Here is a 17,150-nt window from a genome sequence, read left to right on the forward strand (position 1 = left end):
TGTACCCACTTGCCAGGCTTAAACCTTCCCTTTTCTTACATGTAAGGCACCCCTAAGGTAGGCCCTAGGTAGCCCCAAGGGCAGGGTGCAGTGTATGGTTAAGGTAGGACATATAGTAATGTGGTTTATATGTCATGACAGTGAAATACTGCCAACTTCGTTTTTCATTGTTGCAAGGCCTGTCTCTCTCAGAGGATAATATGGGGGCTACCTTTAAATATGATTAAAGTGTAGATTCCCCTAGAGAGTAGATGGACATGTGGAGTTTGGGGTCCCTGAACTTACAATTTAAAAATACATCTTTTATTAAAGGTGATTTTAAGATTGTGCGTTTGAAAGTGCCACTTTTAGAAAGTGAGCATTTTCTTGCTTAAACCATTCTGTGACTCTGCCTTGTTTGTGGATTCCCTGTCTCGGTCAGTTTGACAGTTGGGTTGTTTTTCACCTCACACTAGACAGTGACACAAAGGGAGCTGGGGTGTAACCTGCATTTCCTAATTAGCCATCTCTGCTAGGAGGGTGGGGTGGAGTGGTCACTCTCATCTGAAAGGACTGTGCCTGCCTCTGACAATGCAGGCTCCAACCCCCTGGTGTGTGTCTGTGGCCTTGCCTGGGCAAGGCAGGATTTCACAAGTAGGTGTGAGTCCCCTTTGAAGAAAGGTGACTTCAAAGACTAAAATGGGTATACGAAGGGCACCCAAATCTACAGACTTTAGAAACACTTCTGGAACCAAGAGGAACCTCTGCCTGGAGAAAAGCTGAACAGCTGAGGAAGAAGGGCTGCCCTGCCTGTGACTGTGCTTTGTGGAGCTTTCCTGCAGTGCTGCTTCTGCCAGAGTAAGAGGGCAAAGACTGGACTTTTTGTGCCTTCCATCTTGTGAAGAAATCTCCAAGGGCTTGATTTAGAGCTTGCCTCCTGTTGTTTGAAGTCTCAGGGACAGCAAAGACTTCTCTCTGCCAGCACCTGGAGTCTCTGGAGAGACTCCTGCTCTGACAAGTGGTGCCCTATCCAGTCCCTGGGCCCTTGAACAGAAAGCTGGTGGAAATCCAAGGAAATCGACTTCGGACGACTCCGGACCGACGCCGCTGCTGAAACCGGTGACGCCGCCTGCATCCGACACCGTAACCTTCGCTGGAACGCGACGCTCTTCGGAGGCCCGACGCTGCTGCAGCCCCGCTGAAGTCCGCGACTCTGTGGAAGTCGCCGCACCACGTCGTGACCGACGCCGCTCGAAGTGCGTGGTTCAACGTTTCGCACAGACGCCGCGATCCCTGACTTCGTGCATCGGCTTGTTTTCACTCTTCACCAAAGGATCTGTGTCCGGCGCCGCTGGTGTCAGCTTGTTGGGAACGACTCCGTCACGATGCCGTGTTAACATCTCATCGAAGCATTTTTGTTTCTAAACGCTATTTTTGAGTTTAATCGTTAAAAATTCATAACTTGACTTGTGTATGTCGGAATTTTGTCGTTTTGGTCTTGTTTTGTTTAGATAAATATTTCCTATTTTTCTAAACTGGGGTTGTGTCATTTTGTAGTGTTTTCATTAAGTTACTGTGTGTGTTGGTACAAATACTTTACACCTAGCACTCTGAAGTTAAGCCCACTGCTCTGCCAAGCTACCAAGGGGGTAAGCAGGGGTTAGCTGAGGGTGATTCTCTTTTACCCTGACTAGAGTGAGGGTCCTTGCTTGAACAGGGGGTAACCTGACTGTCAACCAAAGACCCCATTTCTAACAGTGATGTATTCTTCTTAAAGAAAGGTTTGATGCCTACTAGAAAACCTAGGGGCTTGGCACTGCTGGGCAGTTGAGGTGAGACTTCATTGATCTTATGTGAAAATACACATTCCTGGATTGATTGTTGCTTGATTTATCATGCAATGCAACAAAATCTATTCTTTTGAGTTGAGCTTTAAGGGGTCTCTTGAGATCGAAGAATGTGTTTTGGTGTCTCACCTTCAAAGGTGGAATATGGTGAATTTGGGAATGTCTTCCTTTAGACTACAGTGTCATTTGCATGTCGGTGGATTCTGATCCCTATGTTCCATTAAGGATTGATGTACAGGTTGAAGAATATCAGCAATAGGTTGGAGCCTTTCAGAATACCAGAGTAGATAAAGATAGGCTTTGTCAGAAATCAGGAAGGCTTAATCTGGAAGAATCTGGGTTTTGTTTATCATGTAATAAAGCAGTTCGAGCACCTGACCTTTGAAGCTTATCTTGGAGGAGAGAGTGCTGAGCAAGACTTGAAAATCTAACTCTGTTAAGAAATCAAGTAGGATGTGTAAACAGTGCTCCACTGTCAGTGTGTAACACTTTTACAAGCACCCAATAGCTCCTCTGTGGTCATTTGGTAGGTGCAGGTAAGGACCAACTTATCAACTCTAAACTGAAGGATCAAGTTACGAACCATGCATCTCCTTCAGGTAACCTGGAGATAATATGTACTGTGTATGTAACAATGCCAGAGACTGTCAAGCATATTTCATTCATTGATGTTGTAGATTTCGGAATCCTTGTGAAACAAGTGCGCACAAACAAAAAAGACACACTGTTATTTACAGTACTTTATTTAAGTCAATTCATTAGCAGAATAAATGTAACAAAATAATTACAGTAATCAATAGTATCATAGCAAGAGCAAGAACAAAAATCTAAAAATTGTGAAACTAGGCAACATATTTTAACAGTGCACTTTAAGTATCTTCCCATACCTAATCTTTAAGCATCAAAGAGTTCTCCATAAAGAGGGTATGTATTTCAAAAGAGCCAACACACATTCATACTTGATCTTGGTGTGTTATTCCAGTCTGGGGGCCTGTCTGAGACATGAGGCCAAGTTATGTTTTTGCAGGAAAGATTTTGTGAGTCAAAGAGCCCAGATGACCTGGGTATGGTTCAAGTCGGGGCTTCGCTGTTTTGCTGTGTGGACTGTTTTTCATGTACCGATCCCTGTCACAGCCAGGGCTCTAAACAGCTATTATATACTCTAAGCCAGTTATGTTAACAAAAAATATCTTGTGATGGTGATGTAAGGTAAGAGAAAATACATAGAATTTCCTAATGCAAATAGCAAATCATTTGGAGTACACAATGCAGGTAGCTCTTAAAAGAGATGACAATTGGAAAATATTATATATCAGTTGGAAGGTGGCGTGTCTGTGCTGTAGCCTGAAGCCTGATTGGTAGTACTAGGGGAGGCTGTTGGCATTGATTTTCTTGGGTTGTTTTGTGATCATGGCATTTTTTATAATCTTTCCTAGAAAAGGAAGATGGATGACCAAGTGGGAGCATGCACAGTCATCATTATTAAGGTTATCCAGTAGGAAGAGAGGTTTTGTCATTCTTGAGTAAATTATGGGAAAGAGTGTTGAATGAGAGGCATTTATTACTGGTAAGTTCCACTACACTAAAGACGAAGTAAAGGGGCTTCATAAATGAAAAAGAAGGAAAGTAAAGCCCTAATAAAGAGGGTAAAAATCGAAACACGGGTGTATAGAGAACGTGGCACCTGTTCTTAACATACAGATCACCAACAGAGCTGTCTAATGTCGTTATATTTAGACTGTGCCGCTGGTGACTCTGTGGTACAGAGTGCACATTATTTTTGGGAAGCCGTGAAAATAAATCCCACATTGGCATTTAGTACTTTTGCATATTGTATTTTGTGTTCATCAGCCTTGTCTTAGAAGGTCCTGGACATGTGACACCCCGATTGTTTCTTGTAACTTCAGCTCCCTAACACCACCGAGCTTAGGCAAGCAGGAGAACGTAGCCGTGTGACTCCGGATCCAGTACAGGTAGTCTCTGACCCACTCTGTGAATACCAGTTCTACTAAAGCAGGCCAGGACATTTACCATTGCAGGCTTTTCCATGTGTTATTATGAGCACTATATTCAAGTAACTTACCCTGATGTCAATATGAGGGCCATGCATGGAACCATCTTTTACGGTTGTCTGTGTATATGTTGCATTTACATGAACCCACAAAAGGTAATGAGAGGAGTGCTTGCAATAAGTCTAACCACTGGCAATTGCTCAGGAAAGCATTACAACCCAGCATTCTTTTGCTCACCAAGGCACCTCAGTTTAGAGCCAGCCAGGTGCTGTTCCTGCCTTAGGGTGTTGGGGCACTGACCCACTGATATCTTGGCCACTTTAACCCCCATATTGCATATCACTATACACTACATAGTATCGACAGCAAGTTCACATGTACAAGAATTTAAATAAGCAGTTTTATTCCAATTAGCACGAGTAAGCCTTAAGCCACGAGCACTGCTGCGGCCTTGAAGGGTGTGTGGCTTCAATTTGCTGGACACACATGTGTAGTAGCGAGCACACAGCACTGTGGCCAAAAAGTGAGCATTTCAGGTTGGATGGCTGCCCTTCTCCTGCCAGCCCAACATGTGCACTATAGGCCTTTCTCCACCTGCACATTAGTGAGTGGGAGTTGCTCAAAACCGCAGACCACAGTCTCTTAATGAGCAATTATTTTGTGTGCTCAAGCCAATCCTGGCGCTGCTCTCATGGTGTGAAAAGCAGACTGTCTCATGGCGGGTGAAGAGTGTGGATCTGGCTGCAAAGATACAAAGGGATGAGCTCTATAGGAGCACACAGATATATCTGCAGCAGGTGTTCAACCCGCTGAGCTATCCTTGTGCCGGCGCAGGGTGGCAATCGTCCTCCTCTGACAGCTCATTGTCCCAGTAGCTGCTCTCGGAGCAGTAGAACCATTCCCATCAGTGGCTAGGGCACTGTGTGCATCTGGATACCATCTCTTCCCAGTGGCATAAAGAAACTTGGGGGACCCCCGTGCAAAGTACATGGAGGAGGCCCCCACCAAACTCCCTGAGGACGTCTCATGCCAGGGTACTAAGCTAAGAGGGCCCCCTGCAGCTCCGGGGCCTCCTCGCACCACAGGGGCTTTGGGGGCCTTTGTTACGCCAATGTCTCTACCTACCATTGACGCATCAGCCAGGGTTAGTCCCGTGCTTCCTTGATCTTCCATTGTCAACCCTAACCGGTAAACTCATCACTTTATAGTGGACGGCCTAACTGTGCATGGTGAGTTCAACAGCAACTGTCTGGCTGAAGATGCCCAGGGTAAGTGCAGCAGTGTGAGTGGTGAATCTTAGCACGGGAGTAGGGTGGAGTGTAGCTGCCTGGTGTGGAGGCTTTTTCTGCTATTTAGCAGGCCTCCAACTAAACAGGTACAGATTATGTAGTGTGTGGCTGGCGGTCAGATGAATAGCACGTCCGCTAGAGGTTGAAGGAAAATAAAAAAGTAATAGAACTGTGATCAGGACTGAGTACGTAAGTAAGGCAGGATTGCTCAATCCCCAATCTGAGCTCAGTAATAAGAGGTTTCACTGTTACCCATGTGGTGGCATTGGTGGCCACTGCAGCCTGTGCTTGCCCTGCTTCCTGGCACTGCTTGACGCTTCTCCCTCTACCCTAAGCAGGCTGGAATTTAGGCAGGCGAGTGGAGTCCTTGGCAGCTACCAGAGGAAGAGGAGGTCGGCCCTGTGAGGGGTCCATTCCAACTCAAGTCTTCAGGTCAACCGTGCCTGTGTTCCACTTGAATCCAGCAGCTCCCTGTACCCCATATTCAGCCTGCATCCTGCAGGGGTCCCGCAGCTTCCTGCACCAGGCATAGCTTGGCCTGCATGCAGCAGAAATCGTGTTGCGCTTTGCACAGACTGCATCTTGAAGGACTTCTGCTACCTGCATAATTCCTGCAGCTCCCTGCACACACACACTGCATCCTGTAAGTTTCTGCTACATTCATCCTGCAGGATTGCTGCAGCTCCTTGTGCCCTGCATACAGACTACATTGTGAAGGACTTCTGCTACCTCCATGAGCCTGCACCCTTCAGGAATACAGCATCACCCTTCACATAACCAGCACTGTGTAAGAGTCCTGCAGTCCGTTGCATACAGCATGCACCTGCGGGGCTCCTGTAGCTCGCTGCATACTCCCACCATCCTGTTAGGCAAAGGTTCATTTGGTAAAATGTCAGTGCACTCTGCAGAGATCTGTGTAACCTGAGGGGCACCAGCAGCATTTTGGGGCAACATCCCAAGGGGTTGATGTGTCTGAGAGATGGTTGTGTAGCCCACAGATCAAGGTTTCCATGCAAGTAAGATAGCTCACTTAGTTAATGCACTTGCCGTGAAGATGTGTGTGGGGCCTGCAGGTGGCAGGTTGCAATAACAAGAACTTTGGGTGCAACCTCCAGGTTATTAGTTCCAATTACGGTAAGTTAGTTCAGTGTGTTAATGTGTTTCCTGTATAGATAAGTGCCTAGCCTGTAACACACAATCACAAGATGGCTCAGTGAGTTAATAACAAAACTGCCTGCCAAATAAATTATGTTTGTAAATTAAATGTTACTGGTCCTGACCATAGTTCAGAGGGTTAACATTTCTGCTGTAGACATTGATGTAACCTGAGGGTAATTCTCATAGTAAGTTCTGTGTGTTAACTTCCCTACTTCCAAACAAGACATACAGGTGAAAGGTTTCACTCCGAAGTGAAGAAGTTTGGGGTTGGAAGTGTTTTAATAAACAAAAGTCAGTTCAGTTCAGTTGTGTAGTTTGGTATTAAAGAGGCTATTAATACTGATAATGAGGCATACAGTTTCCTTTCTGAAATACCTTTGTATGTATGAACATGGTATTTCTATAGCACAAACCGAGTCAAAAGGCAGTGAAGTACTGTGCAAGCTCAAGGACAATGACTGATGGGAGAGATAGCTGGGTTGTGGTTGGTTAATGCATTGTGATGTAGTGTTCTTTAAAGAGATGAGTCTTCAACTCTTTCCTGAAATGGATCTGCCTTGGGGCGGTCCTGATGGAAAGAAGGATGCTGTCCCAGATCCTGAGTGCATAGATGGAGAAGTTCTGCTGCCTTGTTTTTTCTTTTAAGGAAACATCCTCGCTGCAGAAAGTGATCACCTACAGCCATTTCCAAGAGAATTCTAGATTCTTCCAAATAGCAGTATACTACTTGGCCCAGCCCTGCATGCCATCAGCATGGCCCAGGGGAAAACATTTGTAACTGGTCAACTGAAACATGCAGGGACTGGAAATCCATTAGCCCCGGACAAACTGTTTACACCTTTCCCAAATTTGCTTAAAAATACACCACTTGCCCGCTCTTTTTTTCAAAATTTTCTTGGGGGGAGACCCCCATCCCGCTGAATCCTCCTGATGACAGTAGGGCTCACTCACCATAGGGCACTCATCCAGAACTTCTATGCCCACCACTTTCAAATTTCACCAGCCGCCACTGAAGCCAGCCACATGCAAATCAGTCTTGATCGTGCTCCAGTAGGAACAGTCCAGCCCAAACTGACAGACCAGGTCCTCCGTTAACTGGTGCACAAGCAAACCAAGACTGGTTTTGCTATGATTGAGACTCTTCAGTAAGGTGTAGCTTGGTTCCAGTGAAACAGCGAGTAAGGGACCCACGTCTGGGCATACAACTGGCCAACTAGGGTGTTACATCAAACACACAAATGATGATGGGAGGAATGCTTGCAATAAATCCAACCACTAGCAATCACTTGGAGTAGCATTTTATGCCATCGTTCATCTCAGTTTGGAACCAGACATATGTAAATCAGTCTTGACCTTGCTTCAATAGGAACAGTCCAGCCCAAACTGCCAGGCCAGGTCCTATCTGAACTGGAACACAAGCAACCCAAAACTGGTTGCCTAGTCTTGATTCCACCTCATCCACCTCATCCCGCTCTTCTCCACTATCCTACAAATCCTGTCTTGCTTGCTTATTTTTGCAGATCATTTGTCACCTATCCAGTGTCCCATTGTCACTGTTTTCATACCTTTCCCTTCCTAACTCTTTGTCCCCTTTCAAACTTTCTTTCTCTGGCTCTGGGGCATAGCCTGATGATGAAAATAAGTCCTGATCCCATAAAATGCGTGCTGGTGCCCACTACATCATTCACCTGCACAAATTAAGCTCTACTCATACAGGAATAGCATGTTTTAAAAATTAAAATTCAAGGTAAAGTGGTTCCCTTTCGTTCCTTTAGGCTGAATTTCTTCTTTTTTAAGACATTGCAAAATGCCTTTTTTCAGTTTCTTTTTTTTTAGAGGATTATTGACAGAAATCAGCACTACATAGATCAGAGGTAGCCGGACTTGACTAGGAATAATCTAATTTAAAAGCGTTCCTGTAACAGTGTATTAGGTTAAAAAAAACTATGGGCGCCATAATAGATTGTGTTTAAACCATTTGTCTTCTTAAAACTCATGTGTACAATAATCCAATGTTTTCACCGAATAACTGTGTTTTTTTCTTGAGAGTTTGCACTTATTATAGCTTACTTGGAACATGAATCTAATGTTTAGCTATAATTTATATACACAATAACACAATATTCAGTGCCTAAATTGCTTCACCGTAGAACACATGAACTGTCACATTTTCGCGCATCTGGGCCACGTCGGGACCATCTCAGAGGCTTATCGTGCTGGTACAACCAAGACAACTTTCATAGACGTAAGTAAGGGTTTATTCTTAATGATGCTGGCACGCCTACATCATCTGGACACAGGTAATCATTCAATCATTGTAAATGTAAAATTAGAAAATCCATTGAGCATTAATTAGTATTTCAAATGAATGTTAAATTCTTGCAGATCATATTTATTTACTAGCTGAGTCAATCAAATTAATTGTCTTGCCTTAAAGATCAAATACACTTATTTGCATATTAAACATCAAGCCCCATATAAATAACAGGGTGGAAGCACACACCCTATCTGCAGTTCTTCAATGGCGATTGTTGGACCCTCTTTCCAGTAGGAACCATCTGCCCAGGAGTATGTGCCCATGACCTTCAGGCGGGCAGTTATGGCCATATTTGCATGGTGCAACCCCCATGAAAATAGTTCCAGGCCTCTCTGTATGGAAGTCAGAAGGATCCCAGGTTTTCTAGTTTCAGGTTGTTCCATTCAGTAACTTGATGGGTACGCCTTTTACTCTTCCCTTTTTACATCAAAGGTTAATGTTTTTTTTTTATAATGGGCACATAACGTTAGAGAGTGGGTGGTAGACAGAAGCAATATGAAGACCCGTTTTGGACTTGAGGGTCCATGAAGACCTCGAGCTGAGCCAGGCACAGGGCCACGCTAGAACCCAAAAGTGGCCGTGTCTAAAATGCTTTTTCTTTCCTCTGGCTCTCTGCTGAAGAGCCAACTCACCTGATTTAATAACCCGAAGAAGATGGAGAAAGTGACAAGTGGAACCAGCCTTTACCCTAAAAAACTGTCCTCCAAACGCTCCAACCCACCAGGGAATGCCCGGTGGGGAAAAAATGGCATTTTGAGCATGTCCCGGAATCTTGAACATTGATAATGAGGCATCCAGTTTCCTTTCTGGAACGCCATCTCCTATATGTACATGGTATTTCTATAGCACAAACCGAGTCAAACGGCAGATGGAGATGGTCCGCTGCCTTGTTTTGTATTGTAAGGAAACATCCTCGCTGCAGCCAGTAAGCAACTATAGCCAAGGAATCTGGCTGGATCCTGTCTAGAGCCTTCAGTGTCCCACCCACTTCTATGTGTAATGTAAAAAGGGGCATGGCTGGGCTACCTGACACCCACTGAAGTTTGAAGCGGTCCCGGGGCACTAAATCCTATCTCAGAAAGGGGTAAAAGGCCCCCCTACTTCTGCCCTTATGGCATAGCCAGACGTATTTCCACCCAGCGATATTTCTTTTCAAGCGCCAGGTGGAAAATTCTGCTCGGTCACGAAAACGAAGACACCCAATATGGTCGAAACGACAACCGCCCGCCTCAGGGAAACTCAAGAAAAACGCCCTCCTACAGTGTTTTACAGCTGGTATTTTCAAAACCTGTGACGAACTATGTACACTTCTGTGCAATCCCCACACAATAAGTAAAGTTCCTCTTTGCAGTGAAAGAAACATTGCGCGTCAGTTCCTTTTTCTAAAATGCTTTGCGGTTTTTCAAAGACTGGCTCACCAAACAAAAAATTCAAGAACCAGAGGCATCTCTGTCACGCTTTATTAGTGCTTGACTAAGGCGGAGGAGACGGTGGGCACACAATAGAGACATTACTTCTGATTCAAAGTTCGGTGAGTTACATACTCGGTTACTATTTTCTTTAACCTGGTTTTACTGAACAGCTAGTGACTTTGCTGGCATAGTTACAACAAGCACTGTACTTTTTCATTCAATTTTGCAGTAGAATTTTAAAAATTATATTTTCTTAAGACTTCATAAACTGTTAAGCTCAATGTTTAAATAAGAAATAATATTTACGTAATTGTACTCACATTTTATTCTATCTATCTATCTATCTATCTATCTATCTATCTATCTATCTATCATAAACAGCCAGTATAGAAATGCATTATGGGTATCTTGCGTAATATGACTCTATAGTGCCATTTCAAGGTTCTGGTGACATTTACAATCTACTTAGCCATCGATTTCGTGGTTTATGATGCCACCAGAAACCCACCATGAGAACACTGGACCATAATATACAGTTATCCATTATGTATACTCTCTCCCCACTTTCTCCCTCTCTCTCTCTCTCTCTCTGTATTCACTGAAAGAAACAAAGGTTGAAGTAATATTATAGTTACAAATTTCAGTGACAACATAACATTTTAAACAAAAACACTGAAATTCACCAGTTAACTTGTGTCCTAAGGTAACTATAACTCTCACAAGTGCCATGTACTTCTAATTACCTCACATATTGCATCACTCATGGCATGATCTATGAGATGATTGATAGCATGACTGCAACATATAAAATGACATCATGATGACAAGACTGCATCATGGAGAACGCTTACTTGAGATAACTAAGCATGTGGGCAGAGAAACAAATGTCTGCTACCACATGGCGGGGTTATTTTGACAACTCACGCCATGTGAAAGCAGATCATTTTCCCTGCCTCCATTCTTTTGGGAAGGGAAACATTGTCCCGGTGGTGGGCTCCCGGCACACTGCATTGATTGTGTCAGGCTTTAAGAGGATAGGGGAGGGAGCCGCGAGCCCCCTCCCCTTTAACATTTATGCCAGGTCCCAGGGATGGGGTCTACAGAGGCCAGGATCAGCTCAGGAAGAGGGGCTTGTGCCCCCTCTTTAACTTTTATAGCCCCCCCAGGACCATCATCGGCTTGGGAAGGGTGGGCTGCGTGCCACCCTCCCCTTTACCTTTTGTGTCAGGCCCCAGGGGATGGTGCCCCTGGGACCATGATCGGCTCAGAGAAGGGGGCAGTGTGCCACCCACTTTAACTTTAATGTCAAGCCCCAGGGAATGGGGCCAGTGGGGCCATGGTCCGCTAGGGGTAGGGAGGGCTGCGCTACAGGGAGTGGAGTCCCTGGGTCATGCACAGCTTGTGAAGGGGGGGCCACGTGCCCCCTCCCCTTTCCTAAAGTTCGAGGGCCCCAGGGGGTGGGCTACATATCTATAGCCATTGACACCCTGGCCTACCCCAGGGGTCATATTTATTTTTTTAAAGTGTCAGTCACCATTTTGTTTTGTTTCCCACGATGCCACTGGAGTACTGCAGGGTCATGGAAATATTTTCTTTAATTTTGGGACTCCAACAAAGGCTAGGAAAGCAGGGTATCCCTAGACTGCCCCTTCATATCTTAAAAAAAAAAAAAATCAGAACAGGGAACTAAGTCCCAAAGTCCTGCAATGGCTGCCACAGCATTTTTATTCATGTTGCGGTCAGTCAGTCAGAGAACTCATTACCACAGGAGCCTCACTCCCACGTGAGTGATGTGGCCGAAGCAAAAAAAAAGCCTCCTCGGCCAATCAGAGCAGAGTTGAGCTTGAGGGGTTCTTACGTGAGTCCCTCAAACCCAACCGTCCAAATATACAAGTATAATTGTACCTTAGTTTCTTCTAAACTACTGAACGGGTGTACATCAAATCACAAAAAACACCAAGATCTACCTTCCTGCCAAATTTGGTGAAATATGGGTCAGCAGTTTTTGCAAAATCACATGCCCAAAAAAGTGTATGGAGTATACATGGGGATTTTGCACTTTGGGACCCCCCCTTTTTTCGTGCCCCTCACTTGCCCAACTTGACGGATCACCCCAAAATCTTCCATTAAGAAACTAGGCAAAAAAGAGTGCTTTTCTGAAAGTTTCGTCAAATGGTGCTGAAGTCTTTACCAAACTAAAACGGGAATTGCCTATGCAAACACAGACCTAACTGTAACTACCAAGTGGCGACTACCACTGGGCAATATAAAATGTGACATGGAGAATGTGTCCACATTTGCTACAGAGTAGGGGGCTGGGGTAGATTACTTTGAGTCACTGAAAAAAACAATTAAGGTAGGTATTGAAATGAAACGCAAGCTAATGTTAAAAACCCCAAAACACTGAAACACGCCAGTTTTAGTTTAGTGAACTAACTTGTGCCCCCTTCATTCACTATTTATAGCCTCACCAATTACATTACTCATGATACGTTGAATGTTATGTGTATGACATCACTGGTTATATTCAAATTACGTTGTTGAATTTACTAAGAAGATCAGCCAATGATGCTGACAGTGTGCTATAGATTCTGTGAATGAGGAGTAATAGAGCAACTTAAATTGATGGGTTGGCTCTTATAAGCTTCTCTGAAGGCTTTTGAAAGATGCAAATGAAATTGGATATTTTAGAAGTGAAGCATTTTTGATGTACTCCATTGCATTTTCAGTTATAGTTACCAAAAAAGTGGGTGCGAGGGGTGTATGTCACTCATGATACCCTGGGAACCCATTACCCGAAATGAGTGTTTTAATGGGGAAGGGGCATCAGGCCTCCCCCAGGGGTAGTACAATGGCCTCAGGGACTCTAACCCCTAGTTCCTAAAGAAAGCAGCATTCCGGGAAACCTCTTCCCCCAGGACACTTCTGTTCCTTGTACACAAAAAGATGGAATGGGAACGCAAAATAACTCCCTGCTCGCATCCTCCCAGGCAGGAAACAGCTGTGTTCCTGCCCGGTCGAAAAAGAGAAAATAGCTGTGGGAAGGAGCCAAGCAATGGAGCGGGCTTACACTGGCACCTAGGATGGAGTGCTGGCTGGGGACCTGGCAGTGACTTCAGGGGCATTGGGGCTCACCCCCATGCCCCAAATATAATATAAAATGTGAGTGTTCAGAGTGAAACCAGGACACAAAAAAAAAAAAAAAAAAGAATAATAAATTAGCAGTAGAAGCTGTTCATTTCTTGCTCACCGTTCCAAGCAATTAGTGCCCAAAAATGTTCTTCAAATACTTTTTATTTATATTTGTGGATCCTAGTGGTACCCTTACAAGTGGAAGGGGCACCCCAAGCATTTTCTTAAATGTTGTGGAAGTCTGCAGGGAGCACATCAGCCCACCAGCAACATTAAATAAAAACCACAGCAAGTCTCCTGGATCATTTAATCCATGAAGTCAGCAGAAAATTACCATCATTGTTAAAGCACTCTGAGCTGGAGCTGCATGCTCTTGAGATAAGGTGTAGGGACCTCTTGGTTCTATGGCTGCACTGAAAATATTTAAAAACGATTCAACATATTTATGTGTTTTAAAAAATATATCTTTACTCACTATTATTAAGGACTGCACAGTGAATTAATTAAAGATATTTGTGATTATATAAATTGGTGACTTTTTGAGAAGGCCAATAGGTCTGCTTTATGTATTTTGATGAGTTAACCCCTTAATAAAGCCAATAGGCCTGCCCGTTATTATATTTAGGTGTTCTGATGCTTTGACAAAGCCAGTAGGTCTGCCTTACTTAAAATTACACCCTTTATATTGTTACAGGAGATAGCCTTGCGTGGTGGCAGGGGATTGGCCACGGGTCCTGGCCACAGGCCAGGCTCTTTGTCCAACTTCACGCAGCACACAGCTGTGCCCTATCATACCTATACTCACTCCCTCATCATGCACTGTTAATTTCCTCCCATAGTGCATCACTCACTTCATGTTCTATGACATCATTGATAACATCACTTTAACATCTGAAATAACATAATTGATAACATCACTGTGCATGGGGGTGTGATTGATAGTTAATTTAGGCACACGTTATAGTTACTTTAGGTAACTATAACTGGTGAATTTCAGTGGTTTTGTTCATTCAAAACTGTATGATACATACAAACACATACATATAAGCACTCTGCATGAAACTTTCCTCAAGGAACCCGATGTGGAAGCGCTTTTTCTGGAAACGTTTCAGTCAAATTTGTTGCATGTCACAAAAAACATTGAAATCCATCCTTTTATGGTTAGCTGCACAAGCATAACTCACAGAACAGTGATGCAAACCAAAACTCTAAAAACAAATGCAATGCACTTAACCTCACCCTTGATTTGGCATTATTATTAAATATAACAATGAGACAACAATGAATATAATATTATTTATTTTTAGTACATGTTGTTATGAAGTGATGTGATTTTAGATGTCACTTGTGGTTTTTTTTGGGGAGGTCATAAACATTGCATTTGGTGTGTGAAGTATGATTTGTGTTGCTGTTTTGCAGTGCTAACCCTAGCTTGTGAATTTAATTGTTTTTTTGCTTTTAATTCATTGCCAAAGCTGTACTGATTTTAGATTTTTAAATGAATTTCGGAGCTTTTTAAAAAAATATGTTGAGGTGTTACACCCAAAGTGAATCATAGCTTCATTTTAACTTTTTTTCAGTGATTTTCTAGGATTATGCAATCATATGCCACATACAAAAGCTGAGCAGAGTGCCGGCCACCTTACCCCCTCAGGTGGATAATCCCTGCTGCCTACAAGTCAAGGGTGAGAGTCATTTGTTATATTCAGAAGTGTTTTTAAGATCATATGATTGTGTCACTAAGTATTTGGGATAGTACTATAGACCAGGGGTGAACAGTGGTTGTATTGGTGTAGGATGGTCCATGTGCTGGTGTATGATCATGGCTGTGTGGGTGTAAGATGGTTGCTATATGGTCATTTCAACATGGCTGCATGTATGTATGGAAGTTGATGGGGGTATGTTTATATGGATGTGTGACTGTGTTGACTGGGTTTTCAGAGTACAATGGTTGTTAGGTGTACACATAATGGTTGGTGGGCCGTCGTATATGAGTGAATATGCATATGATAGTTGGTGCTTTGTTGTAGACACTGATGCATTTGTTGACTGTATTGGTGCATGATGACTGGTGTGTGGATATTTAATGATGTGCCTATGAATGCATGTTGGTGAGCGTGGCTAAAAATGGCTGTGTTTGTTCAATGGAGGTTGTGTGTGCATGTACTGCTGGTTGTGCACACAAATAATGGCTGTATACTAACATTTGATGTTGACTCAATGGAGGGATGATGGTTGTTATTTTGTTACTTTCATTAGAGCATTGTTAAATGGTGGGTGTATAGATCAATGATAATCTGTGAATTGGTGTATGATGGTGGGTGTGTGGGTATTTCATTGGTGCAAGTATGAATGTATGTTAGTGGGTGTGGGCACATGAATGTGGCTTTGCTGCTATTTGATTGGGCTTTTTAGATTCATAGTTGTGTTTATATGGATGTAGATTGTTTCTTATATGGTTCTGCATGGGTTGTGTAGGTGTATGGTGTGTATTGTGTTGAGTGTTTGCACTAGGTGTTGTAAAGTGTTTGTATCTGTCATGTGTGTTGGGAGTGTATAACAGTCTAAGTATATATAGAGTCAGGAGTGTTTGTGTTTTATTGGTGTATATGCCAGTAAGGATTCCGGAGTGCTTGCCTTTAAATAGTGTGTAGAGTCAGGAGTAGTGGTTAATTTGTAAAAGAATAAGTGCCAGAGCCCAAAGTTTTGCTCAGAAGCTCGTAGCTGGTGATATTGAATTTTACCATGCCAAATACTTAGGCATTGATTCCACCCCAAGCCTCTTTAATTCCTCACCAGGCATTCCCTGATGTTTTATCTCACTGTTGCAGGTTTCAGTGTTGTGCGTTTGCTCAGTTTTCCACCTTCCCCTTACTCTTTCTTTCACGCTTGTGTGTTTTTTACACAAGTGCTCTGGGTCAAAGTCTGATGAGTTAAAATAACTGCTGTTCCTCAAAAAAGAATGCCGGTGGGCCCCACTTTCGGCCACCTGCTCAAATGAAATACTGGTGAGGGAGATGGAGGTTGGAGTGGGGTGGTTGTGCTGTGTGGCCTGCGTATGTTGTGCATGCATGGAGTTATGTATTGGCATCATGGAGTGTCTGTTTCCATTAGGTGTGTCAGGTGCCTACATTTATCTGAATGTATATAGTGTCAGCAGTGAGTGTGTTTGAGTAATCCGTGTATCAGAAGTCAGGAAAGTGTATCATACATTGTAGAGTGTGTGTATTTGTCATGTGTGTCAAGTGTATATATCAGTCGGAGTGTATTAGAGTCATGAGTGTGCGTCTTTCAAGAGTGTGTACAGTCAGGATTACAGAATCTGGAGAGGAGGTGTCTGTATCATGTGGACTGTGTGTGTTGTGTGTGTCACACGGAGTGTGAATTTCAGGCATCCTGGATTATCTGTATGCATTAAGTGTGTCAGCCGACTATATTAGTTTGTGTGTATACCAACAGGAGTGTGTGTGCATTGAGTATGTGTATGCTTTATGAGTTAGTGTGTCAGGAGTCAGAGATGAGTGTCTCAAAAGTGCATGGAGTCAGGAGAAGGAGGACTGTATTGTATGACAGGGGTGTGTGTGTGTTATGTGTTCAATTTGTAATAATTTGGAAGCCTGTAAAACAGTAGAGTTACTGCATTGTATTTGTGGCCTTGTGTCAGTTGATGTTAGTCTTCTACATTTGTCATGCATATTTTCACTTCTGTTTATTTGTTACCTAACTCTTTTCTGCTTGTGTTTTTCGGTTTTGGTGCTTTGTGGTCGTTCCTGGCGGTTCCCTGCTCACACTATTGAATTTGACTTTGTTAACTCTTACTATTTCTTTTATATTTACTCTCTGTATTGTTAATGATTTTACCACCCTTAAATACGGTTAAAGATATTCTTGCTTCTTTTTCAAGAACATACTATTTAACATTATATTAGAATTCTAACAAGTATTATTTTCCATTATTCACAGAGATAACAAATCAAATAAACAAGTACTTTACAAGCTTGTAT

At 43.3% G+C, this 17,150-nt stretch overlaps 1 long non-coding RNA gene across 1 annotated transcript; it reads left to right on the forward strand.

Annotated features, from left to right (window-relative positions):
* The first annotated feature begins 9,658 nt into the window (after positions 1 to 9,658).
* LOC138247317 (uncharacterized) lies at positions 9,659 to 17,149 on the forward strand. Its single transcript, XR_011194433.1, has 3 exons — positions 9,659 to 10,133; positions 14,727 to 14,831; positions 17,110 to 17,149. It is a non-coding gene; the product is annotated as an uncharacterized lncRNA (long non-coding RNA).
* Position 17,150: the final 1 nt, after the last annotated feature.

This window comes from Pleurodeles waltl, chromosome 7, assembly GCF_031143425.1.
Source record: "Pleurodeles waltl isolate 20211129_DDA chromosome 7, aPleWal1.hap1.20221129, whole genome shotgun sequence".
In the NCBI taxonomy this organism is placed as follows: domain Eukaryota; kingdom Metazoa; phylum Chordata; class Amphibia; order Caudata; family Salamandridae; genus Pleurodeles; species Pleurodeles waltl.